Raw genomic sequence first — 26,453 nt, 5'->3', positions numbered from 1 at the left:
CGATGGTGTATGGGACTTGTATGTGGCATTTACTGCTGACCCTTTTCAATACATGTTGTGTGCTGTCGACTTGCGCATAATCGTGCTTTTATTTTGAAACCGAAAAATCGGACCGGAAATCCGTATCTAATCTAGCTAGAACCCACTCCCGCTTTACTTTTTGAGCCCATTGTGAATGTGACCGAACAAGTGACCAGGAAGTCCAACTCTCTTACTGCAGAAAAACAAACGGTGAGTTAGAATAGACGGCGAGTCGACTACACCACGTGGCCTTTCTCGAGTCTCGTTGTTCCGGTGGTAAACAAAAATACAAGGTAAAATGTTCAGTTACTAATGATTGCACATCTGATCTGTTGGTCGTTTCTAGCCACTTTCGCATGCCAGGTTCAGCCTTGCTCAGGTGTAGCTGGTATGCTAAGCTAACGGTAGCCTATGTTATGCTAATGCTCTTAGGATGTGGTTAGGAGAAAACACCACAGGCCAGAAATCGAAATGATAATTCAAACTGAAGAAAATTGAAAATGACTTTATTGGCTAACTTTAGTACAATAAACACTAGCTTGGTCATGTGTTCTGCCGATGTATGCTGCCTTGGGCTACCGTAGCGCGAATCGGTTTCGATCACACTGATCAAAAGCACTCAAAGTGTATATTTTCAGCACTACGTTTGTTTACCAATGGGTTTAAATGTTATTAGCGAAGTAGGAGTGTATATATCCTTGCGGAAACCTGATGAATTAGACGCGAGGAAATGACGCCATCTTAAAACTACACTAAGCTACCCAGCTCACGCCAGCTGCTTTGGAAGCTGGAGCTGCTTGACGTGGAAATTATTGTTACGTTATTTTCGTGATTATATTTCACGGGTCGAACAAACCTGAACGTTATTGCCATACAATATAAATTAGTTTGTTTCTTTACCTTTCTGTGAACGTCTAGGGGAAAAAAACGTTTGCAATCTGGTGAAAAATGGCGTAGCCTTTGCTGCCCTGTGCCTGGTGGTACTAAATCCAGATTTAACTATCGTCATTGGAAAGATGAGATTTGGCCCGATCCATAGATATATAACATGGCCATAATATGGTCATTTATAGGCCTGATATTCAATATTCATATTTAAAATGGCATGTGTGCGGATGGCAAAATTCAGTACTGTATCTAGTCTACAAACCCCCCTGTAAATCATCTGCCCTTTATTAATTTGCTTAGATTTAGATTTGTACACTTGATCTCAAGAAGGTGCTGAATGAGCTCCGTGGCAATGTTTCACGTCTGTATCTTGTAGACCAGGCCCATTGCAAGTTGCTGTACTCTGTCGTCTACTCTAAGCCATCCTAGGTAGTCAAACAGGTAGCTAGGTAGCTAACATTAACTAGCAACTACGCTGTGTGATTTCAAAGTTATGCAGGCTACTGGTGAGCTGGTTAACTAGCAGCTACGCTGTGTGTTCTTTAAAATGAATGCAGGCTAGTGGTGAACTAACGTTTTTTTTTTTTTCTCCAAATGTAGCCAAGAGTAAAGATCCTAACCCTGTCAAAACAGCAGTCAACGTGATATTAGTGAAATATGAGTTTATAGAAATCTTAGGGCATCGAGTCGGAAAAAGGCGATTATAGACGCGAGGATTTGGAGCAAACTAACTTGAGTGTAGTCTTTTGAGAGAAGAGACTTTCGATGGGCTTTCAAAAAAACAAAAAAAACGACACTTCCCAGCTCACGCCAGCCCCTGTCAATCATCTGACTTATAGTTTGACTTTTTTCTTTCTCTTTTTTTCGGGATCATATCCCACAAACCTGAACGTTATTGCCATAAAACAGAACGCAGTTCGTTTATCTACCTCTGTGAACATCTAGAAAAAAACGGCATTGCAATCTGATGAAAAATGACAAAGAAATGTACATTATAAAAAATGATTACAGTAGATTTCATTCACGTTTTTTGCTGCACTGTCAGGGGCGCCTGTTGATACTAAATCCCCTTTCTGCCATCGGAAAGGGGAGATTTGGCCTGATCCATAGATGTGCAACTTGGCCATAATAATATTCTATATTCTCCGGATGGCAGAATTCAGTACTGTATGTACAAAACCTCCTGTTAACACTATGGCGACCGGCGGGGCTCGGCGATTTAGGCCTCAGAGGACAGCGGATTGTAAACAAACAGATGTACTTTCTAAGAGCTTTATATATCATTTATAGTATTGCTATCTATCCATTCTCATTGTCACTTGAGTGCATAAACCGTGCCTTCATAATGGCTTTAAGAAGATCGGTTGGTTGTCATTTTATAGCGTTGTGAATATAAGGTATATCGCGCTTTTAGTCTAGGCTTTTCTGCAGGAGGCTGCAAAATAGGCTAAACGTTGGCGCCGTTATATCAAACGCCATTTCTGCTGTATATATACGAATGAAATAAAACAAACTGCGTAGCATCCGGACTATTACAGAGCATCTATGGATGAAATGGGGGCGGCGGGGAATGCCGATTACTATTATTGAGGGTAATATTATCCTACCGTCAGGCCATGTGATCGCCGGCAGCATTTCCTCACCAGTCATCGGATTCTGGTAGATCGATATGCACATTGGCTAATCATAAATCCCATTATTCCACGCTGAAAAAGACGCTCGGCAAGCTGATCCAAGATGGAGGATGTTCGGCTGGGATCGAGGATCTATGATCCGCCCACAGAACTGTACTTGCATTTTCTTTTTAAATCACATAATGATACTGCAGTGGAGCGATGGCGCCCCTAAGCGGGTCTGGCCAGTACTGCATGTTTCGAAAATCAAATATGTGAAAAGATGCTGGTAGTGGATCGGGTACCTAAGAAGCGTTATAAATATGGAATAAAACAATAACAACTCGTCACGTATATACTCGTGGCTCTGGTCCACAACGCTCTTTTTCTAAACACGTATATACTCGTTCTCGGACGCCATAGTGTTAAGCATCTGCCCTTTATTCATTTGCTTAGATTTTTTGTACACAGACAGGATCTCAAGAAGGTGCTGAATGAGCTCAGTGGCAATTTTTCATGTCTGGTAAATTTTTGCATGGTGTTATTCACCGTCAAAGATGAAAAAATTCTCCTTTGGTTCATTAAAGGAGATGATTAATAATCATCATTAATAACCATCATTAACTCTTTGGAGTTATCTCGCCATGTGTTGAGTGCCAGGACCCCCGAAAACCTGAGATATCTCGGGTTTTGGTCGTTTCTTCTTTTACTTCTTTTTCTTCTACTCCACAACGTATGCCGTTGGTGACGATCAAAGCATCAAAAAAACTATTTTGATTCGGAAATAGTAGCGTGTCCAGGCGAGCAACGCCAGCGCATTGCTCCATAGCGCCGTTTTCTGGAATTAGCCAGGATCACTCTGAAACTATACTTATATTCACCACGGTATAACGCGTGAACGTATACATGAAACATTTTATTCTTTTTCACATATTGAACGATGGATAGTTGATGTCAAATGAGCCATAGTATTGTATCCATAGCTATAATATAGAATATAGATATAGCCCTGCAAACACCGCCACGCATCCCTATCTCTTAGAGCAGTGGTCACCAACCTTTTTAAGCCCAAGATCACTTTTTTTTTGGTGAAGGCAAGATCTACCTATTGAAGCATTGAGAGAAAAAGACAGCCAAGATTGTACTTTAAACTAAATTACTTTTATTTGCCTGTATTCTAATTACATGCAATGCTTTGGTCCAACATTAAAACGTCAAAGTAGAACTGTAATATGTACTTTCTCAGTCAGTGCTAAGTGCAGTCATCTTATGCAGCATCACTTTTCACATCAAAACAAAAGTAGAACTGTAATGTGGACTTTCTCATATTATTAACATTGACAAACATATTTACAATTAGCATTTTATAAAGTAGAACTGTAATGTGTACTTTCTCAGTCAGTGCTAAGTGCAGCATCACTTTTCACATCAAAACAAAAGTAGAACTGTATGTGTACTTTCTCAGTCAGTGCTAAGTGCAGCATCACTTTTCACATCAAAACAAAAGTAGAACTGTAATGTGGACTCTCAGGGAAAGATCTAAAAAAAGAAAAAAGAAAAATTCTGGGAAAGATCTACAGGGAAAGTCTCAAAGATCGACCAGTCGATCGCGATCGACGGGTTGGTGACCCCTGTCTTAGAGTGTTGGCCCAGTAGGAACAAATATGGGCTAGACCGTGGCGTCCATTGAGTTAACTACTAATAATCAAGTTCAAGTTTCAAGTTTCTTTATTAGTTGTCATACAGAAGTACAGAATACTTTTATACAAAATGCTTCTTTCTGTTACGCTCCAGAGACTGTGCTAGACAAAATAGATAAGTATAAAATAAAATAAGTATAGCAAGTATACAATAGAAGTCACGTATGTAGACACAAGTGTTCAGTATGTACAGGTTCTATGAAAGGCGCTATATAAATTTGATTTATTATTATTATATGTATAATGTTCAATGCAGAGTAGAAGTAACGATAGGTTATGAATATAAGGTTGTAGTTCTATGAATACTCAGAATACGCTCAGCGTCATCTGCACTAACCTCACTTTGTGCACAATGTACCTTTACATACCAACATTCGTCTGGCCACACCCCTATCCGCTACCTTCATAAGCAGGTGTGTGGCCCCACACTCGCCTCCTTCCCAATCTTTCACCACAAGGCGAGATCAAAGGCAGCAGTGGCGTCCAGATGCAGAGTGTCACTAGTATTCATAGAACTTAGCGTTCTATATCATACTAGCTTCCGCTCAGCGTCATCTGCACAACGGGAGCTGAGCGGGAGCTTGAAGCTCGACAAATGTACCCCACTGAGGCCCCCCACAACCATCAGAACCGGGGAGGACCGAGCCCCCCCGACCCTCCCTAATGGAGGATACCCTCCCTATTGGAGGACGGGAGGGAGACGGATCCGACCGTGCGAAGAGAACTCGAGCAACTCAACGCACAGGGTGAGCAGACCGTGGCTTGACCCCACGACTACGCACAACCCACAACCCCACCAGGGAACGAACGGAAGGAACAAACCTCGTTACCGCCCCCAAAATCACGGGGTCAAGAGCAAACTCAACCCCGTGGCAAGGCCGTAGCAGCGGAGCGCGAAGGAAGACCCAGACCCACTGAAGGGACTGGATCCCCCGGAAAAAGGGGGCCCGGAGAGGTCAATGACGCCACAGCATCAAGACCTCACCAGGCGGTCACTAGTGACACCGCCCCCCACATCGCCAGCGTATTCGGACAGGGCCCCTCCAAGAGCGGGCCCTTCCCCCCACTAGTATGCCGCCTGGCACACTGACCCTGGCACACTCAGGCAGTCAGCATGGCTGTAACTCGAAGCACTCAAGAGGCTACACTACAGCGGGAGCAGGCAGCGCACCGGGGAGACGACCACCAGAAGGGGTCGATCCCTCAATCCAGGCAGCAGGCATTTGACCCGAGCCTGGAGCACTGCGGACGAGACGGGCGCCAAAGGGGTCAACTGAAAACAGCACCCCCGGCGGAAGGGGCGTATGCTGGCATTGTTGCGCACCATGACACAGCCTCCACCAAAAAACCCTGACCCAGAGGGGCAGAGGCAGAGAAGGCTGACACGATTGGCAGGCGTCATGAACGTGCAGGGGCACACTCAACCGGGTAACCCGGGAGTTGACTCCGCTCCAACACACCAGGGAATCAACCATCCTCTCGGTACCACATGCGGTGGTTGTTCCTATAACCCCCCCAAGAAAAAACGGCAAAACACACCTGCGGGTATACACTGGCTATACCGCAGTACAAGTGTTTCAGTTTAAAAAAAAAGGGGTTATCCCAGGCCTACGGGTCGACGAAACACAACTTCGGACAGGGCCCGGCCGCCCGGGAAGCACACAGGGATGCCAGAGGAGGTCCATAAGACCACCCCAACAGCCCCCTTTTCGCCATGCGTAAGAGAGGAGCGAAAATAATGGAAAACCAGCCCCTTTATGACAACGCAGGGTACAACATGTACCCAACAAAGGGTCTCCATAACGCCCAACCCTGTGACACCCGGGCCGACCCGGCATTTTTCCCCCCGAAAAAAAATGTACAAGTCCCTCAGGGTACCAGAACAGAAGATCTGCGTCCCCGGCGGACAACGCGTTAACTGCATGCTCTGCATCTTCTGGCCGCCTCAGATCTACTCCTATCCAAGCTACCGGAGGGTCATCAAAGAGAAGCCGCCTATTCTCAGTCCTTGCCCCACAATGGTGGAATGAACTACCCATCCCAGTTAGGACAGCCGAATCCCGTCCAATCTTTCGCCGTCGACTAAAGACTCACTTCTTCAACCATTATCTGAAATGATAAAAAAAAAAAAATCTAACCCTGACTAACCTTACTGTCATGCACTTGTCCTAATAAACTAACCTACACTGTAACACGCAACACTTTGATGAACATTGTTACTCAGCTGATAGAGTTATACCCTTCTTGCTGTCTTGTCGCACAGAACTTGTAAGTCGCTTTGGATAAAAGCGTCAGCTAAATGACTAAATGTAAAAATGTAAACTGACATGGACCAGCGTGACCAGACTCAGTCCCGTGCCCTAATCACGGCGACATCCCCACTCCAAGAGAGGGGGTAGGTACGCGTGTCGATCTAAAACATGAAAAGAGGGCGCCACCCAGACGGTCCCATTCGTACCGCGCTCAGTGGCCCACCCCAAGGGCGTGAGACCCCTCTACCTATGTTTTGATCTATTCCGTTAACATCCCCCAGATATAAACGAGAATTCATCGAGACGTAGTAACAGTCGCTCGGAAGAGAGAACCTCCATCCCAGTTGCCCTATAAAAACGCCATTTTAATAACGAGCAACCAAGGCATACCACCCCCATGTGTGATTCTTATCAGAAACACCCAGAGCCAGCACTATGTACGCGTCGAGACCCAAACACATCAATGGATAGTCTAACAAGACACCAGACATTGTTCCTCCAAGTCGCCTGGGAGAACGACAAGGAGCCGTCGTGCTTCACGTTCTTTCCTCTTTTTATTAAAAAGAAAGAACACAGACTTCTACTTCATATTTGGACATATACAGGTTGGCTAGGTTCACAGCGGCTGGGGAGCCCATGCTGAGGCCTCTGTTTTGCAAGTAGTATTTATCTTGGAATCTAAAATAATTCCTAGTTAGAACTAGGTCGGCTAAATTAACTAGCGCTTCTGTTGGGGGGAGTAATACTTCCCTCGAGTTTAAATAAAAACTCAGTGCGTCAAGCGCGTCAGCATGTGGAATGCTGGGGTAAAGACTGACTACATCTATGGTAACTAGTAAGTCTGAAGGACTAATGTTACAGGTCGAAAGCCTGTTCAAAAAAGTAGTAGTATCTTTTAAGTAGGGATGCCCCGATCGATCGGCCACCGATCGTTATCGGCCGATAATCAGTATAAATATGCGATCGGTGATAATGCTTTATTTTAGCCGATCGTCAAAACCGATCTCACTCGCTGAGTTCTGTCTCAGACACCGGGAGCTGCACACACTCCCACACAGTGGTGCTGCGTCTGCTCCCCTCTCCAGCCCCTCCCGCACGCATGTAAACACGGGTCTAGTCTAGTGGGACGGGACCTCCCGAGCTAACGTTAGCTACCGTTACAAAATGACCCAGTCAACCATTCACTTCCAGTCCAATACATGATGAGGCATTGTCTAACCGAACGGTATCTAGCCGGCCAGCTACTGATAGCTCCTGACATCAACAAACGCTCCAGCAAGTCTAGTAGAGACGTGTATGATACCTCCGCTAGCTCACGTTAGCTGACGCCAGCTCACTGTTCAAAACGAAATGTCCCACTGAACTAAATAGTTCACTGAGGCGCTGTATCAACGTTATATAGCCGGCCAGCAGTAGCCACAGATGGCTCCTGATATCAATGTTTTATAACACTCATTCGATGCGTATTCGAGCTGAGGGCATGTTGTTGAATGTGATCAATAGGGTCCAGCTGCAGCTCCGGAGAATCCTAGCCGTAGCTGCAGGCTACTCGAGTATAGGGTCCAGCTGCACACACAGACAGTGGAGCTTGTTGCGTGGTGGCGATGTCTCGCAGATAATACAAGTACAAGTCTAATTATATAATATATATATTTTATAAAAAAATAAATTATATAAAATAATAAAAAAAATGTTTAATCAAAAACGATCGTATCGGATCGGTATCGGCCGATATGGCTCACGACGATCGGTGATCGGTATCGGTGGCAAAAAACGTCATCGGGGCATCCCTACTTTTAAGTAACCACGTTGAGAAGAGGCCAAATCCTTAATATGCGCATCTATGAATTGAGAGATTTTTTCTGTGGCAGAGCCAATACCAGAAACAATAGGTCGACCAGGAGGGTTAATCAGATCCTTGTGGATCTTAGGTAAGGTGTAAATAATAGGAGTAACCGGGTACTCTACAAACATAAACTTAAATTCATTTTCTGTGATTACCTCTGCCAATCTCAGGCTTTTGAGGATTGTTTTGATTTCCGTAGAAAATCTAAACACGGGGTCTGAATTTAAAAGGGTATATAGTATACCTCAATATCGTTCAATTGTCTATTGATCTCAGATACATACGAGCTCTTATTTTGGAGCACGATACCAGAACCTTTATCGGCTTTTCTAAAAATTAAATCATCATTCTTCATGAGTTCCTTAACCCATCTTTCGCCAATGACGGATTCAGACGTCATTCCTCGCCATGCTTAATCTGCCAATGACTGATTACACCGTCATCGAGATCAATATTTCAAATTTCTGTCATGGTATTCATATTTCACCCACGGAGCCATGACTGGTGCTGTAAATCTCCACTCAACTCTCCAGCGCTTCAATACCGCCACCTGGTGGCCGATCGGCGAGGTGCCAAACCGGAAGTGGGTGCCGGAAGTGCTTGGTGTCCCCCCCCTATTCCGTCCGCCACTCGCGATCGCTCCCAGGATTCCATCTTGACACACTGGATAATCGATCCGTTGCCATAAGTCAATAAACAACATTATTTGGACATGTAATGATTGTGATGTTGTTATTATTAATGAGACGATGAGCTGTATGTGTGTGTCGCTGGAATTTCCCCAAGGGGATTAATAAAGGAATATCTTATCTTATCTTATAGTATTATACAACCCGGAAATGGTTCACCTAGATCAACATCCCATAATAGCGATCTTTTTGCTCCACGCTCATCACCCAACGGTAAGAGGAAGCTGCGGTGAGTTTCAGCGTTTTTGATTATTATTAACCATACAAACTGCTCTGATATATATATATCACCCATACTACATAAATGATGTAACGTGGGCCACGGAATTCTAAACGACCCCCCCCCCCCCCCCCCCGGTCACCAGCAGATGATAAGTAGTAACTTCTAGAAGCACGTCCATTTGAAATTTTTTATCTGGCGTCAATCGCTATCAAACGGCATTTGATCATCTAATATATGCATAAAATGGCTATAACTCACGTTCTATGAAATACTGCATAAAACGATAAAAACATATTTATACTCTAGACCGTATTTTTGTATGAATGTGTGAATGAAAAAGTAAAACGTTCCTACACCCTGAACGATAGCTAATCGATGTTGAATGGGCCATAGTAATGTCAATTTAGCAATACAATTTAAAAAGTTATAGCCCTGCAAAGTAGGTGAACATCTCAATAGACAAATAGAGCTAGCAGAGGACGGTTTAGGACGAATCAAAGTGGTGGCGGAGAATGGGTTAAGTGCTGCAGACAGACTCTGATTCAAGTAAATTTGGGTAAAGATGGGCTTTGTGACTGGTCTCACATAAATTAAGGACATCATTTTGTATCTGCAGAAAGTTTCAACTGAGGGAGGGTTGAGATGGGGTGTAAACAGGCTACAGGGATTAAATACTTTTCTTTTAGGAAAAAGGGAGGTATCTGGCTCTGTTACAGGCCTAGCATCAACATCATCATTTGTAGGCACATTTTCGTTAGCAACATATTGAGTTCTCTTATCAAACCCTCTGGCATAAAATGCTTTTAACTTAATGTTTCTAAAAAAACTTAAATAGCTCTACCTTGGTAGTAAAAGAGTCCACCTTACGAGCCGGGTCAAACGATAAACCTTTGGAAAGGATATTGTGGTGCGGGTCACTCAATAGTGCATCAGAAATGTTGACAATATTGGAAGCAATGCTTATCTCCGGAACCACGGGTTTCTTTCTCTTGCTCCTCCTCATGTTCCTGTGGGTTCTCTCGCCGGTCGGGGAGGAAGAGGAGCGTCCTGCTCGTCGCGAAAATTAGACTGGCTTCGGAGGGGGTATCTGACCTGGGTGGACGCCTCGTCCGAGCTCACTGCTGTGGAGGAAGAATCAGTATGCCGTTGCCTGTCTCTGGGCTGCCAATTCAGCCTGCGGTTCCTGGAGGGAGGATGTTGGAGCCATGGGTACACCATGTGCGCTGCATAGTCTTGCTCATCTCTTCTCCTCTTAGCTCTCTTGTGCAGCTCGATGTCGCGTTTGTATTTGTCAAGTTTCTGGTTTACTGACTCGAGCAGTTCGGTCAGTTGGTCAGGAGTTAAAATTGTTTTAATTTCGTCCTCTAACGAGGAAAGCTCCGCTCTGACCTTGGCTAATTTAGAGCCTTCTGATCTGATTAACCCTCCTGGTTGACCTATTGTTTCTGGTATTGGCTCTGCCACAGAAAAAATCTCTCAATTCATTGATGCGCATATTAAGGATTTGGCCTCTTTTCAACGTGGTTACTTAAAAGATACTACAACTTTTTTGAACAGGCTTTCGACCTGTAACATTAGTCCTTCAGACTTACTAGTTACCATAGATGTAGTCAGTCTTTACCCCAGCATTCCACATGCTGACGCGCTTGACGCACTGAGTTTTTATTTAAACTCGAGGGAAGTATTACCCCCCCCCCCCAACAGAAGCGCTAGTTAATTTAGCCGTTCTAACTAGGAATTATTTTAGATTCCAAGATAAATACTACTTGCAAAACAGAGGCCTCAGCATGGGCTCCCCAGCCGCTGTGAACCTAGCCAACCTGTATATGTCCAAATATGAAGTAGATCATATTTTTAATAATAACCCGTTTGAGAAATTTGTCAAATCCTATTTGCGCTATATTGACGATTTGTTTTTTATTTGGTCTGGTTCATCATCTGATCTTTTTGCCTTCCTTGAGTACCTGAACACCTGTAGAGAAACGATTACATTTACATTGAAGTTTGATATGCATAATCTACCTTTCCTCGATGTTCTGATCAAGAAAGCCCCTAATGGCATCTCATTACACACCGAGGTCTTTAAAAAGGAGACAGACCGCAACTCGTTCTTGCATTATTCCAGTTACCACACCCCAGCCTTGAAGAATAGTCTACCCTATAGCCAAATCCTTCGTTATAAGAGAATATGTGACACGGAAGACATATTTAATGCACAAGCAGAGGTTCTCCGTGGCAGTTTCCACTAGGGATGCACGATATTGATTTTTTGACACCGATACCGATAACTTTATGCTCCTCGAGCCGATACCGATAACTGATATTTATTGTATTATAATATTTTTTTTAACTGTATATATATATATATATATTATATATATATATATATATTTTTATCAATTTTTTTTTTTTTTAGTATTTATACGCTCCGACATCATCGGTACTGCTATCGGTACTCGAGACATTATGGAGTTTTTTTTTGAGGAATTTAAACGTCGCAAACTAATCTTGTTGGCAGTTGTCTATCTCTCCTGCCTCTGTGTCTGCCTACGCGGGGAGCTCTGTGCTCTCTGCCTGCTGTGCTCTCCTCTCTTCCCACACACACACTCACACACACACACACACACACAGACATGGCAGCGCAGTACAGACAGCTCTGCTCTCATAATGGCGGACAAAACGAAATGTTCAAAAGTCTGGGTCTATTTTACTAAAGTCGATGCTGACAACGCTCGTTGCCACAAGTGCAACAAGACATTTGCCAATAATGTATAAGCGCTGGTACTTGTCAATGTGGCTGGCGGGGAGATAACGTTAGCTCCGAGTAGAGTAATGGCTGACAATCCGGAGGTAAATAAACAAACGAGAGCTTCTGATTGGTGGTAAGAAGAAGAGGTGGGTGCAAGCCGTGGGACGTAATTGGCAGATCGACTGTCTGTCTCCGAATGTAACGTGACTACTAGGGATGCCCCGATCGATCGGCCACCGATCGTTATCGGCCGATACTCAGTATAAATATGCAATCTGTGAATTCCGATAATGAGTCATATTCGCCGATAGCGGAAACCGATCAAGCGAAGCTCTCACTCGCTGTCTGTCTCAGACACACACGACCTGCAAACTGCCGCTGCTCCTCCTCCCTAGCCCTGTCCGCCCTGTGTAGAGTTTGTAAACAAAGAGGACTGAGAGGCGGCTCCTCTGCTCGAGTCTGTAGTGCATTCGACCTGCGCTAACGTTAGCTACCTAGCTATCGTTACTGTTTAAACAAAATTACCCAGTCAACTATTCACGTTTAGTAGGCATTGTCTAACGGTATTTAGCCGGCTAGCTACCGATAGCTCCTGATATCAACAAATGATCCAGAAAGTCTAGTAGTCCATGTTCATACCTCCGTTAGTTTACTGTTCAAAACGAAATGTCCCATTGAACTAAAGTTCTGTCTTAACGTCATCTAGCCGGCTAGCAGTAGCTACAGCTCTTGATATCAATGTCTTATAACATTGATTTAATGCGTATTCGAGCTGAGGGCTTGCTGAATGTGAAATGACCAAAGCACAGTAAAGTTACCAATAAGGTCCCGCTGCAGCGCCGGAGAATCCTTTTTGGAGCTGGAGGCTACTAGAGTACACACAGACAGTGGAGCTGTTTGCAGATAGCGAGCATTTTGACTTAAACGTGGTGGCGATGTCTCGCAGATAATACAAGTACAAGTCTAATTATATAATATATATATTTTATATAAAATAATTTGTAATTTCTTTTTAATCAAAAACAATCGGTATCGGATCGGTATCGGCCGATATGGCTCACGACGATCGGTGATCGGTATCGGTGGCAAAAAACGTGATCGGGGCATCCCTAGTGACTACGTCACAGCCAAGAAAGGGAGCGCTGGATTTGTGAAACTCCCTGTTCCTAAACCACACGCTATCAGTTTTACCACAGTACTGGCAAAACGGGAGGAGGCTATAATAAAAACAAGCGCCCTTCATCCAAATCCACCCACACCGGATTTCTTTTAACCAAAAAATGTATTATATGTTATCGGAGCTATCAATAACGTTATTGAGTTTATCGGGATGACGTCATAATTGCTGATATCGGCCCGATAATTATCGTGCATCCCTAGTTTCCACGAAAGAGGCCGATTTGACACTCAAAGCCCTGAACAAAACCAAACGGATCGACAGGGCCACGTTGTTCACCCCCAGAAAGAAAGAAGATAACACAGACAAAGTATCTTATGTGTCTACTTAGTCCTATCACGAGAGTATTGTCAATAAATATTGGCATATTCTGCAGTCCGACCCTCTTATAGGGGCAGCGTTTCAACATTCGCCTAATTATTTTTATTAGAGACAAGCGAATCTATCTAACCTCCTAGTCAAAACTGACTTGCCCTTAAAGAAACCTTCTCATTTTATGTCTAATATCCCAGATGGAAATTTCCCCTGTCAAGCCTGTGTACAATGCCAAGGCATGATCAAAGGTAAATTTTTCACACACCCTAAAACGGGTAAAAGTATACCCGTTAAAGGACGGATTACGTGCAATTCGTCTAATCTGGTGTATTTGCTAAAATGTCTGTGTAATTTTTCTTATGTGGGTAAAACAACTAGAGCCTTTAAATCAAGAATCAGTGAACACAAATGTGCAGTGAGAAATTCAGATGTCAAGTCGTCGGTAGCTCGACATTTCTCCAAGTGTAAACATACCGTCAACGATCTCAAATATATGGGACTAGAGTTAGTACTCAGGCCCGCGAGAGGTGGAGACAGACACGGGTTGCTGTTGCAACGTGAATGTTATTATATCCACCTGTTCAATTGCATCGAACCTAGAGGAATGAATGAGGAGAACGTTTTAACCTGTTTCCTTTAAGCACCTTATACCTACATTATTATTTCTGGTTTAATTATGTTGTTGTTTCTAAACAAGAGGTATGTTTCTCAAGGATGCTCAATTGAGAATTTGGAACTATTTAATTAAATATGTGAAGGGGCTCAATTAGCCCTAGAAACTAAGGGCATGTTATATGTTAGATATCAAGTTTCTGGTAATTTAGTTTTGTATTTGATATATTTATATATGTATAATTTGTGGATTTATGAATGGACTCTACTTTGATAGGTCATCCCTTTGGTCACAATGCACAGGCACACCTGCGTCGTGATGTCATTTCCTGTCATGTCATTACCTGCCAGGTGTATATAACTACCATCTTGACTGTATTACCATTGCTAGCCATATCACTGAAGAAGGACATAGTTCCGAAACATGTCTGTTTACAATTCAGGCTGCCATTAAAACTATTGAACCTGAGAGTGCTGGTCCGGCTATCCTGCTTTTGTTATATTCATTAGATGGGTGAAATCTAGGGATGCCCCGATCACGTTTTTTGCCACCGATACCGATCACCGATCGTCGTGATCCATATCGGCCGATACCGATCCGATACCGATTGTTTTTGAGTAAAAAGAAATTAAAAATTATTTTATATAAAAAGTTTTTTTTTTCTTTTTTTTTATAAAATATATATATTATATAATTAGACTTGTACTTGTATTATCTGCGACTGCGAGACATCGCCACCACGCAACAAGTCAAAATGCTCACTATCTGCAAACAGCTCCACTGTCTGTGTGTACTCTAGTAGCCCAGCTCAAAAGGATTCTCCGGCGCTGCAGCGGGACCCCATTAGTAACGTTAAGTGCTTTGGTCGTTTCACATTCAGCAAGCCCTCAGCTCGAATACGCATTAAATCAATGTTATAAGACATTGATATCAAGAGCTATCTGTAGCTACTGCTAGCCGGCTAGATGACGTTAAGACAGAACTTTAGTTCAATGGGACATTTCGTTTTGAATACTAAACGAACGTCAGCTAACGCAAGCTAACTGAGGTATGAACATGAACTACTAGACTTTCTGGATCATTTGTTGATATCAGGAGCTATCGGTAGCTAGCCGGCTAAATACCGTTAGACAATGCCTACTAAACGTGAATAGTTGACTGGGTAATTTTGTTTAAACAGTAACGATAGCTAGGTAGCTAACGTTAGCGCAGGTCGAATGCAGTGCACTACAGACTTGAGCAGAGGAGCCGCACCTCTTTGTTTACAAACTCTACACGGGGGCGGGCGGGGCTAGGGAGGAGGAGCAGCGGCAGTTTGCAGGTCGTGTGTGTCTGAGACAGACAGCGAGTGAGAGCTTCGCTTGATCGGTTTCCGCTATCGGCGAATATGACTAATTATCGGAATTCACAGATTGCATATTTATACTGAGTATCGGCCGATAACGATCGGTGGCCGATCGATCGGGGCATCCCTAGTGAAATCCTCTTTCAGTGCCTCTGTGCCTGTTTTCTTAGGCAGTTAGCCTATGGTATGCGTGCCATTAGCGTTAGCCATGCTTCTAGGCCTCTTTTCTTTTGGAAAGAATGATAATAATAAAAAAATGTATAATATCTTTTTTTTCTTCTTCATTCGACTAAGAGGTTGGCAGTCGACTACGGAACCTTTCGATCGATTAGTCGACTATTCGACTAATAGGGGTCAGCCCTAGAAGCAACCCTTTCGATGTCAGTCCCTTCAGCAGTAACAAGTGTGGGAAGATCAGCTGGGAGTCTCTTCCCATTTGAGAAGAGCATAAACTTTGATTTGCCAGCATTTAACTCAAGCTTAAAGGATAACTCCACTTTTTTTTTTAAATTAGCTTATTTAACATCTTCCCTGGAGTTAGACAAGAAGATGCATACCTTTTTTGTCTCTGTGCGTGCATTTTAGCTTTGGGAATAGACGCTCCGTTAGCATAGCTTAGCTTCATCACTGGAAGTGGGGGAGGACAGTAGCCTTACAGTGCCTTACAGTGTATTGCAAGGTCTGACATTGACCAAACTTGATATGCATGACCTTGGTGGGCTCTAGGTCAACTCCTGAAAAGGGGGTCAATGTCAGACCTTGCAATCAAAAGTTAGGGGCGCACTGAAATTATGGCAAGGGTTATTAGCCCCCTAACTTTTGATTGCAAAGTCTGACATTGACCCCCTTTTCAGGAGTTGACCTAGAGCCCACCAAGGTCATGCATATCAAGTTTGGTCAATGTCAGACCTTGCAATACACTGTAAGGCACTGTAAGGCTACTGTCCTCCCCCACTTCCAGTGATGAAGCTAAGCTATGCTAACGGAGCGTCTATTCCCAAAGCTAAAATGCACGCACAGAGACAAAAAAGGTATGCATCTTCTTGTCTAACTCCAGGGAAGATGTTAAATAAGCTAATTTAAAAAAAAATTGGAGTTATCCTTTAAGATGGGTAAGATGTGACTGAACAATGTCAAAGGCAGATTGCAAGAACTCCATTGTTTGCACAACACTGGGAGATGAGCAATAAATTATGTAAAACATTTATAATAACTGTATTGTTATGTGTTTGATGTCAAGTGTTGTATGCAAGTGTTTGTAGTGCTTTTATTTCTTTTTGGACATCACAATGCCTCGTTGAGTCATGACTATACATTTTAAATGTAATTGTTAATGATACAATTATTGTCGTATTTATTATTATTATAATTATTGAATTCAGAGGATGTCTAGAATCGATGTGAACACAATCACCAATGATTTCTCCCAAATGAAGCCCTTAACACTTTCCCCGCCAATCACGTTGTACGACGGGTTTCAAGTTTATGCAAATTCTGCCAGATCACGGTGTACAACGTTATTTTGATCATATTTCATATTTTCGTCATGGTATCTATATTTCACTCACGGAGCCTTGTCTGATGCTGTGGGACTCGGCACAACTCTGCAACGCTTCAATACTGCCACCTGGTGGATGATCGGCGAGTTGCCAAACCGGAAATGCCGGTTGGATATCGGTGCGTCTCCTAAATCCGTCCGGCCACTCGTATATCGTTGCAGGACTCTAGCCACACACCGTGGATATGGATCGCTGCCATAACTCAATAATCGACATGATTTGGGCGTGTATTAGTATTATACAAACCGGAAATGGATCGCCTCGATCCCCATCAAATAACTGGGATCTGTTTGCTCCAGTATCATCGCCCAACGGTAAGAGGAGGCTGCCGTGACTTTCAGCGTTTTTGTTTATTATTATCCATACAAACTGCTCTGGGCCCCGTTCCCCGTACCTGGATAACTGAGTTAGCCGGATAATTTCCAGTCAAGCCTGACTTAAGCCGGACCTTCCCATTCCCCAACGCTCGATTGTCTAAATCACCATGACAACAGATCAAAAAGTTTGAGCCTGGTCGGGAGCAGGGTTAACTTCAGTTAGCCGGATGAACCATGGCCACGCCCCCGCAAAGAAATGACAGCTCGCTTCCTGAAATGATTCTCACAGTCTAGGATCTGCATTATACCATTCTGAATTACGTTTCTGTGCTTCGTTTTCCTAGAGGGGGCTTTTGAAATGTATAATAATGGAACTAAATGCTGATAATAAATCATATTGAGCCTATAGATTTACTTTGTCCTAAATAAAATAATGCACGTCATATACGGCGCTCGGAGTCGCGATACACGCTGCATGTGGTTATTTTAATAACGGCGCATTGCAAATGTGAATCCCGCGGGGATATTTTTAATGAATGAAACCTATCGGCCGTTTGGCTCTGATTAGTTTCATATATTCTCCGCTGTAGATTTGCTTAACGGAGCGCCCGGATTGTGTTTCATTCAAGCATAAAATTGAAGTGTCTATGCGGGGATTGTGGTTTTTGTGTGATATTGTAACTGGGATTAAAATGTCTGAGATGCGCTGTTTGACGGATTTGAGAAATTGAATGAGCCGTTGACGTCACATTAATGCATTTGAGAATAAAGAGATAAAACTTCATTCAAAAGTAAAATATTCTAAACACGGGTCTCTCGTCCATTAATGGATAAACAATGAATTTATCCCGTCTGGCACAGTGGCGCAGCGGCTAGTGCTGAATCCTGGCAACCGGGCGACCGGTGTTCGAAACCCCGCGTTTCCAATATAATTTGTTTGGAATATAATATTAATGATTATACGCAAAAGTAGCCTAGTTTTAAGTTAAAATATTATAAATCTACATTCATTGAGGATGTCATTCTTTATATAGCTCTCAACGTGCACCAAATTGAATTATTCCTACATTGCAAAAAGAAGGAAAAGACTAGGATTCGAACCCGGGCCGTCTGAGTGAAAGTCAAAACCACAAACCGTTACACCACAGTGCAGATAAGTAAAAGATCCACCATACATCAATCAATGGGTAAGAGAGCCGTGTCCTTATTCTGTATAACAGTTAAACTAATTATTTTCGCTAGCAAGATCTCATTTGATTATTCAATCCATAAACCTACTGCCAGCAGGCAAGTTTAAAGAAATATAATCTGATTGATTGGGGTAATGAGGGACTTAAAATTAGCCTATAGATCATGCATTTAACTTGTCGGCGAGGCTATTGAGCCGTACTGCAATCTGTTAATAAAGTTTTAAATCAATTAATCAATCAATGCCGTTAGAAAATCAGGATCTCTGCTATCAATACGTGCTGGCTTTTCAACTGAAGCGGCCGCGCGCACTTATCCTGGGTCTCAAGTCTGGTTCGAGTTAACAAGACTGAATCCACCTTCGAGGAACAGGAAAATCCCGGCTTCAAACATCGGGTTAACTGAATCTGGATAATGGGACTCTTGATCGACTTAGTTGAACCAGGTACGGGGAATAGGGCCCTGATCTATATATCACCCATACTACATACCGTACTTTTCGGACTATAAGCCGCGGCTTTTTTCCCCATTTTTCGACCCTGCGGCTTATACAACGGTGCAGCTTATATGTGGGCAAAACCCGAAAATCGAAATATTGCTTTTTTTACTGCATTGAAATGTTATTTATCTGTTCCCTTATTTGCTTAATACAACTTGTAAATGAGTTAATTCTTGTTATTTGTCCGACAATATTGTGTCCCAATGGGAGTCATTCTCTGTAGAGGTGGGAGTCATTCTCTGTAGAGGTGGGAACTTAAAGCTCAATATAAGAACGGCCATGCACCACCACCCACAGAATCGAGAAAGAGCAATCAATCTGTCAATCCTTTCCGTGTCCGGGCCGGGTGAGGTTTCCCGTGTTGAGTCAAATTAAGCCGCAGGCTCCACTCCTTACATATGGTAATTAAACATTAAAACACATGCGGCTTATAGTCCAGTGCGGTTTATATATGTACACATCATTCAATTTAGCTGCTGCGGCTTATAGTCAGGTGCGGCTTATAGTGCGAAAAGTACGGTAAATCATTTAACGACTATCACGGAATTATAAACGACCCCCCCCCCCCCCCTCCGTTCACCCGTGCATGATCAGTCATAACGTTTAGGACCATGTACAGTTGAAATTTCGAATATAGCGTATTAGTGTGTATCGGCAACAAATGGCATTTGATAATTTATATATGCATTTATGCCTATATCTCACGTTCTAGGAATTACTGCAGAAAACGATACAAACATATTTATATTCTAGACGGTATTTTTGTATGAATGTGTGAATGAAAAAGTAAAACGTTCCTACATCTTGAACGATAGATAATCGATGTTGAATGGGCCATACTAATGTCAATTTAGCAATACAATTAAAAAAAGTTATAGCCCTGCAAAGAAGGTGAACATTTCCATAGACTTACAGTACTGGCAGAGAACGGTATAAGACGCTGAAACTCCGTGGCACTTAATGTGTTAAGAACACGGGCGCTAGGGGTGGACGGTATGGTCTAAAATTTATATCACGGTATAATTTGAAGCATACGGTATCATCGTTTTTGATAATCTTTTTTTTTATTTTATATAATTTTCAATTTTTTTTTATAAAATATATATATTATATAATTAGACTTGTACTTGTATTATCTGCGAGACATCGCCACCACACAACAAGCTCCACTGTCTGTGTGTACTCTAGTAGCCTCCAGCTACGGCCAGGATTCTCTGGAGCTGCACCTGGACCTATACTCGAGTAGCCTCGAGCAGCGCTACGGCCAGGATTCTCCGGCGCTGCACCTGGACCCTATTGGCATAACGTTACTTAACTGTGCTCAGCAAGCCCTCAGCTCGAATACGCATCGAATCAGTGTTATAAGACATTGATATCAGGAGCTATCTGTAGCTACTGCTAGCCGGATATATAACGTTAATACAACGCCTCAGTGAATTATTTAGTTCAATGGGACATTTCGTTTTGAACGGTGAACTAACTTGCGCTAACGTGAGCTAACAGGTAGCATACACGTCTCTCTACTAGACTTTGTGGAGTGTTTGTTGATGTCAGGAGCTATCGGTAGCTGGCCGACTAGATACCGTTCGGTTAGATAATGCCTCATCATGTATTAAACTAAAAGTGAATAGTTGACTGGGTCATTTTGTAACGGTAGCTAAGCTAACGTTAGCTCAGGGAGACGCCGCCGTCCTCCCGTGTCTATACGTTACTATATGAATTGAAAATGGGGGACCCTGATGGAAACAAGACAAACGTCTTTCTCAGGTCTGCATCCCCTTAACAATTGTATGTATTGAGCCGTACTGTATTGTACCCATTCTGCAATCTGTTAAATAAAGTTTTCATTCATTCATTCCCGTCCCACTCAGTGCATGTGAGCGGATCGGCGCGGGTGAGAAATCCGCTCTTCGCTCTTTAAAGCTTGGTCCGCTCCGCTAATTGCTCATGTTGATCCCGCCGCCACACCGCTCAGCGCGCCGCCAGCGCTCAACTTCATTTTGGCATCAAGCGCTCCTCGCACCACCCCGCTCAGCAGAAAAAAAATTACAGCGGGGGAAATAAAAGAAAGTGCTGTTTTCCTGAAATTGGCTAATTAAACACATCGGATTTCCTGAAGGCCTTCGTTTCGAGCATGCGTAAATTCTTGATTTCGTTATTTAAAATATCATAGAATAATGAAAACAGACAGACCCAGTTTAAATGTATCAACCGAATATGGTATTTTTTTTAATTTACCACTGCACCATGGGCAGGGCACCACCAACTTAGACATTCAACGCAGTGACGGAAAAAACTAATTATGCACAGCCCTCGGCATATACAGTACCTTGTATTATCCGACGTAGCTAATTGAATTACACTGTAGGCCTATACCTTTTTGCATACTGTTAATAAAGTATTAAATCAACCAATCAATCTGAGGTAGAACATAATCACTGACAGTGACAGCCAGGGCAGCATAAGACGGATACAAAATTACGTGTATGACATGAGCCTCAGAGGAGGCCGTAATAGGCCTAAGGCCTTGGCTTAGCCACTGAAGACAATTAATGCAACAGGCTTGTTATCAAACGAACTCAGGAAATCACATAGCTAATATGCCTATGAAAATAAAAATATAACTTACTCGACATAACTGTCTACAAAGTCTCTCACAGTAAAACACAAACGAAAATGTGCAAGTTCCCTATAGCCTTTGAAAAACTCGAATACAATCAACCAATATAAAAGTGCTGTTGGATATGCTACATTTATATAAATGTATAAAATCTAAAACAGAGTGCTACATTCTTATGTATAAAATAAAAAATAATGGCCATTAACTTTAGGCAGGCCTATTGCATTTTGCAATAAAGTAGGATATTATAGGCTATTCGTTTTTGTCACTTTGTGCATTTTAAACAAAATAAAACAATGCTCATGTGCCTATATCTGCCATGCAGTGCCACGGCAGCTACATTATCTTTGAGTTCACTTTCAAGAACACGAGTTTAGCCAATGTCTGAGGCTTCAAACTCATGCGGTGATTTCTTGACATCAAACCAGCAGCGGAAAACACCCTCTCTGCGCTCGCAGAGCCACTGGGAATACTGAACACTTTGCGGGCAACTTTACTCAGGCGTGGAAGGGACTTGGAATTTTGTTTCCAAAATGCAATGACATCTTTGACATCGTCAGGGTTTGATCTTGGGGACGAGAGGTAGGTTTCAACTTCAGTTTTCGCATTGCCTCCTCCCGTGGGCTGATTCTCTGAGAAGTATGATCCAAATATACGAGGCCTCTTGATTTCTTCGGGCACGTCAGATTCTCCGCCGTCGGACTCGGGTTGACCTGCTGCCTCTCCAGCACCAGCGACTGCTGCGGTCATCTCCTCTGTTTCTTTGACGAGGAGGTCGCGTATTTCTCCAAGTTTATTACAAACCAACTCATCACGGATTATCCACTCTGTTTTGAAACGAGGATCTAACAGCGACGCGAAGAGGAGGTGTTTATCATCATAGTACATTCTGAAGCGAGTGGACACGTTATTGGACAGTGTTTCCGCGAAAGAAGCTATTCCTAATGGAAGGGCAGCGTTGTTGTTGACAAGCAGGGATTTGAGCTCGCCTACAGCCGGGAGAATCATGCCCAAATTCCCAAGCTCCCGTTGCATGTTGTCTGTGAGGTCAGCCAGCGGTGACAATACTTCAACAAGGTGATTGAGCCGACGCACGTCATTAAGTGTGAGAATAGCGGCAGTGGTTTTAAGTTTGCTCTGCCACAATGCATCTTTTTTGAATAGCTTTAGGACAGACTCCACCATGCGCAGCTGGCTGCTCCATCGCGTCGGGCAAGCAGTGGTGGGTCGTACACCCAGAGAGTCAGTTTCCTCCGTGTTCAGACAACTCTTACGCACACTTTTCACTAGCTTTCCCACTTTAACTAGCAGGCGATTGATATCATCATGCTCGTTAACTGCGTCTTTGATAGCTAACTGAAGCAGATGAATTGGGCATCGCAGGTGTAAACTTGATACGGTGAAGTACTGGTTTACCATAGCCTCTACAGTATTAGTGACCACGTCCACTTGGTTTTGCGAGAGCGCAGGTTCCTCCTCCGCTATTTCCTCCCCTTCCTCCACCACCAGTGCCACTTCATCATCATCATCTTTCTCCTCTTCTCCTTCAGCGTCAGGCAGGATGTTAAATGCCTTGACCATGTTGCTGGCACTGTCTGTCACCACACGAATCACGCGTTGATGAATGTTCCAATTTTTCAGCACACTTTCATACTTTTGATATATGCGATCTGCAGTGTGAGACCCTGTTATGTGCTCACAGCCTAACAGAACCGTGTGGCCCTTGAACGTCCCGTCGATAAAACTTGCCACAATAGCAAGGAAACTGTGGCCTCTTCTACTTGTCCAAATATCAGATGCAAGAACGAACCCTTCACCCATTCCTATGAGCTCTCGTAGTTTGACTTCCATCTCTTGTATGGCATGTGGCATAAGTGTGTCCCGGACAGTATTGTAGCAGGGCGGGGTGTAACCTGGTTGGGCCATGCCGGCAAAATGTCTCATACCTTCACGTTCTCCTTTACTTAAGGGGTCGTAATCCATGGATATCATTTTAAAAAACGCTTCATCCAGCTCCCTTTTTCTTTCACGTGTCACGTTAGGTGCCTTTTTTCCAGTGAGGAAATTGTGCAGCGAGTCACGCTGTTTCTCTTTTTGTTGCTGTTGCGTCTGGGCATCTAAAACAAATAATAAATGCATGCTTTATATTAGGTCTACAATACATTAAGCTGTAATAAGGCTACCAATTTCAAAATGGCTAATAATGACAAGTAACAAACCTTTGGATTTCTTCTCATTATGTTCGCGAAATATGTGGTCATGCTTCCTCCCAATGTGTCTCTTTAGATTCCAAGAAGAATCTCTTCCGACGGTAATATAGTCTGCACATTCTGTCTCCTCACCATCATCGTTAGTTGTTTTCACGATACATTGGAACTTATTATCTGTTACTTTTTTAAAATATTTAGCAAACACGGCCATGCTTTCACGTTGTGGGATTTCTTGTAAGCACATGCAGTTCTGTTTACAGGACGGACACTGAGGACAGGTGCATTGTGGACCGGTGCCATCTGGTCTGGTAGACGCCTCCCAGACCAGTGCCGTGCGCACTGAGGAGCGGACCTGAGCGGCTTGGAGCGGAGGAGAACTCTCGCTCCGGTCGTCGCGCCGACCCATTTTAAAACCCACTCCTCGCTCACGTCAAAACGGCCCGCTCCGCGCCCCGCGCCGCTCGCGCGCCGATCCGCTCACATGCACTGGTCCCACTAGACTACTAGACCCGTGTTTACATGCGTGCGGTAGGGGCTGGCACGCCCACTGCGCGAATCCTCCTAAATAACTTTTTCCAGTTCGCACATATCTATTATCTATGACTAATTCTATCTATTTTTAGGGGCAAATGCGAGTGAAATAGTCGCGCTGTGGTTACATGACGTCATTGCTATTTTAGAGCTGCCCTACCGGTTACACGGTATAGTCAAAATCCATACCGTAGAGCAAATTCATACCGTTTATACCGTATACCGTTTATACCGTCCACCCCGGGCGCACACCAGTCTGTCCTATCTATGACTGCCTTTCCGCATACGTAATTCCTGTTCTTGGCTACAAACGAACTCTCAAAAGAAACCATTTGATCATGCCAAAATCGCCCTGAGAAGTTGAGTTATGAAGAAATGTGTCCATTGTTTGTGAAATCACGCTGTCTTGCTCCATCATGATGGCTGTCAATCATCGTCTATCCGATACTAATGTAATATACATTCAAGTCACACAAGTGGTAGTTAATGAGATCATAATGAGATGAGCGTCTCACATCACACAACCACGTGAACGTCACATTCAACCCAGATTCGGCTCAAACAAGGGACTAAACACGTTTAGCAATTATGCCACAATAATGTGGAATGCCCTACCCACAGCCATAAAGGAATGTGACTCCCTACCCTCCTTGAAAACCGCTCTCAAAGAGCAGCTACGGGTGGCTGCAATTAGAAACTGGCTCCTGTAAATGTCAAAATTGAGATTAATTTAAAGGAATCCGCCAACATTACTTTACTATCACCTCCTGGTTTGGGAATAGCACCGCACAAGACCGTAGCAGACTACAGAGAGTGGCCCGTTCAGCCGAACGCACAATTGGAGGTGGGCTTCCCACTCTCCAAGACATTTACAACAAGTGTTGCATGGGTAAGGCTAAGAGAATAATCAAAGACTCCAGCCACCCAAACAACTGCCTCTTTGAACTGCTGCGGTCAGGCAAGCGATACCGGAGTCTCATGGCAAGCACAGAGAGACTCAGAAGGAGCTTCTATCCCCAGTCCATCAGGATGCTCAACGACAATAACACTGTAACAAACCATCAAATACACTCACAGCACACACATCCACATGCACACACTCACTTAAATAAACAACTCACTGCAGCACCCACATTACCCACTTTTAGACACTAACACACTTTATATTGATTGGTAAAGAGATTTGCACTACAACTCATACCTCATTACACCTTACCCTAAATTGTACCTCATCCCATTTCTGCATTGTACTGTAACTCGGTTACAAATTTGTTCTACTCTGTATTGTATATTGTATATATGTATATTGAACACTTTTGTTTACGTACTTGACTTCTATTTTTTTTATTTTTTTTTATCTACTTTTTCTCCCATTTTCTATTTTTCTCCCATCCCAATTTTTGTATCGTCCAATTCTACCCTCCCCTGTCTCGAACGCTGTTAGGCCATGCCTCCCACAGGCCGGCTGCAATGTGGACGAAGCTTTGCATCACGTGTCCCCTCCGGTACTCGAGGAGGCAGCCGTCGCATCTTTTCACCTGCACAGCGCGATCTCTCAGCGGCGGGGGTCTGCGTGGGAGGGACACACCACCCCCGCTGCTTCCTGATTCTACTGTGCAGGCGCACCAACCGACCTGTAGGAGTCGCTGTCCACAACGTCCGATCCCCACCCACCAGCTTCCCACCCCCTAATACTGCCAATTGTATTAGTATGAACGACCAGCCAAGCTGGTAGCAATGCAGAGAGCTGGGCTCGAACCCAGCATTAGTGGCGAGCGCCTTGCCCACTGCGCCACTTAGCCGCCCTCTATTTATTTTTGTATCCACTTTTTCTCCTTATTTTTCTCCCATCCCAATTCCGTAATTCCAATTCTCCCCTCTCCTGTCTTGAACGTTGCTAGACTATGCCTCCCACTGGTCGGCTGTAGTGAGGATAGAAGCCTTGCATCACGTGTCCCCTCCGGTACACGAGGAGGCAGCCTGTCGCAGCTTTTCACCAGACAGCTTGAACTCTCAGTGGCGAGGAGTAACGCATGGGAGGCTCACGCTGCCCCCGATACTTCCTGTCTCTGCTGAACAGGCGTCACCCAACCGACCT

The 26,453-nt window shown here is 43.7% G+C and overlaps 1 protein-coding gene across 1 annotated transcript in view; it reads left to right on the top strand.

The window, feature by feature from the left end:
* The first annotated feature begins 202 nt into the window (after nucleotides 1-202).
* Nucleotides 203-26,453, top strand: part of LOC311246060 (piggyBac transposable element-derived protein 5-like) — a 34,420-nt gene continuing 8,169 nt past the window's right edge. Inside the window, exon 1 of the mRNA XM_084336131.1 lies at nucleotides 203-231. The gene's annotated coding sequence lies outside the window, so the exon portion shown is untranslated. The remainder of the gene's footprint in view (nucleotides 232-26,453) is intronic.

The sequence above is a fragment of the Notolepis coatsorum genome (assembly GCF_963971535.1).
Source record: "Notolepis coatsorum genome assembly, chromosome: 1".
In the NCBI taxonomy this organism is placed as follows: domain Eukaryota; kingdom Metazoa; phylum Chordata; class Actinopteri; order Aulopiformes; family Paralepididae; genus Notolepis; species Notolepis coatsorum.
Note: the sequence above shows the minus strand (reverse complement) of the source record. Positions and strands in the feature narration are given on the sequence as shown.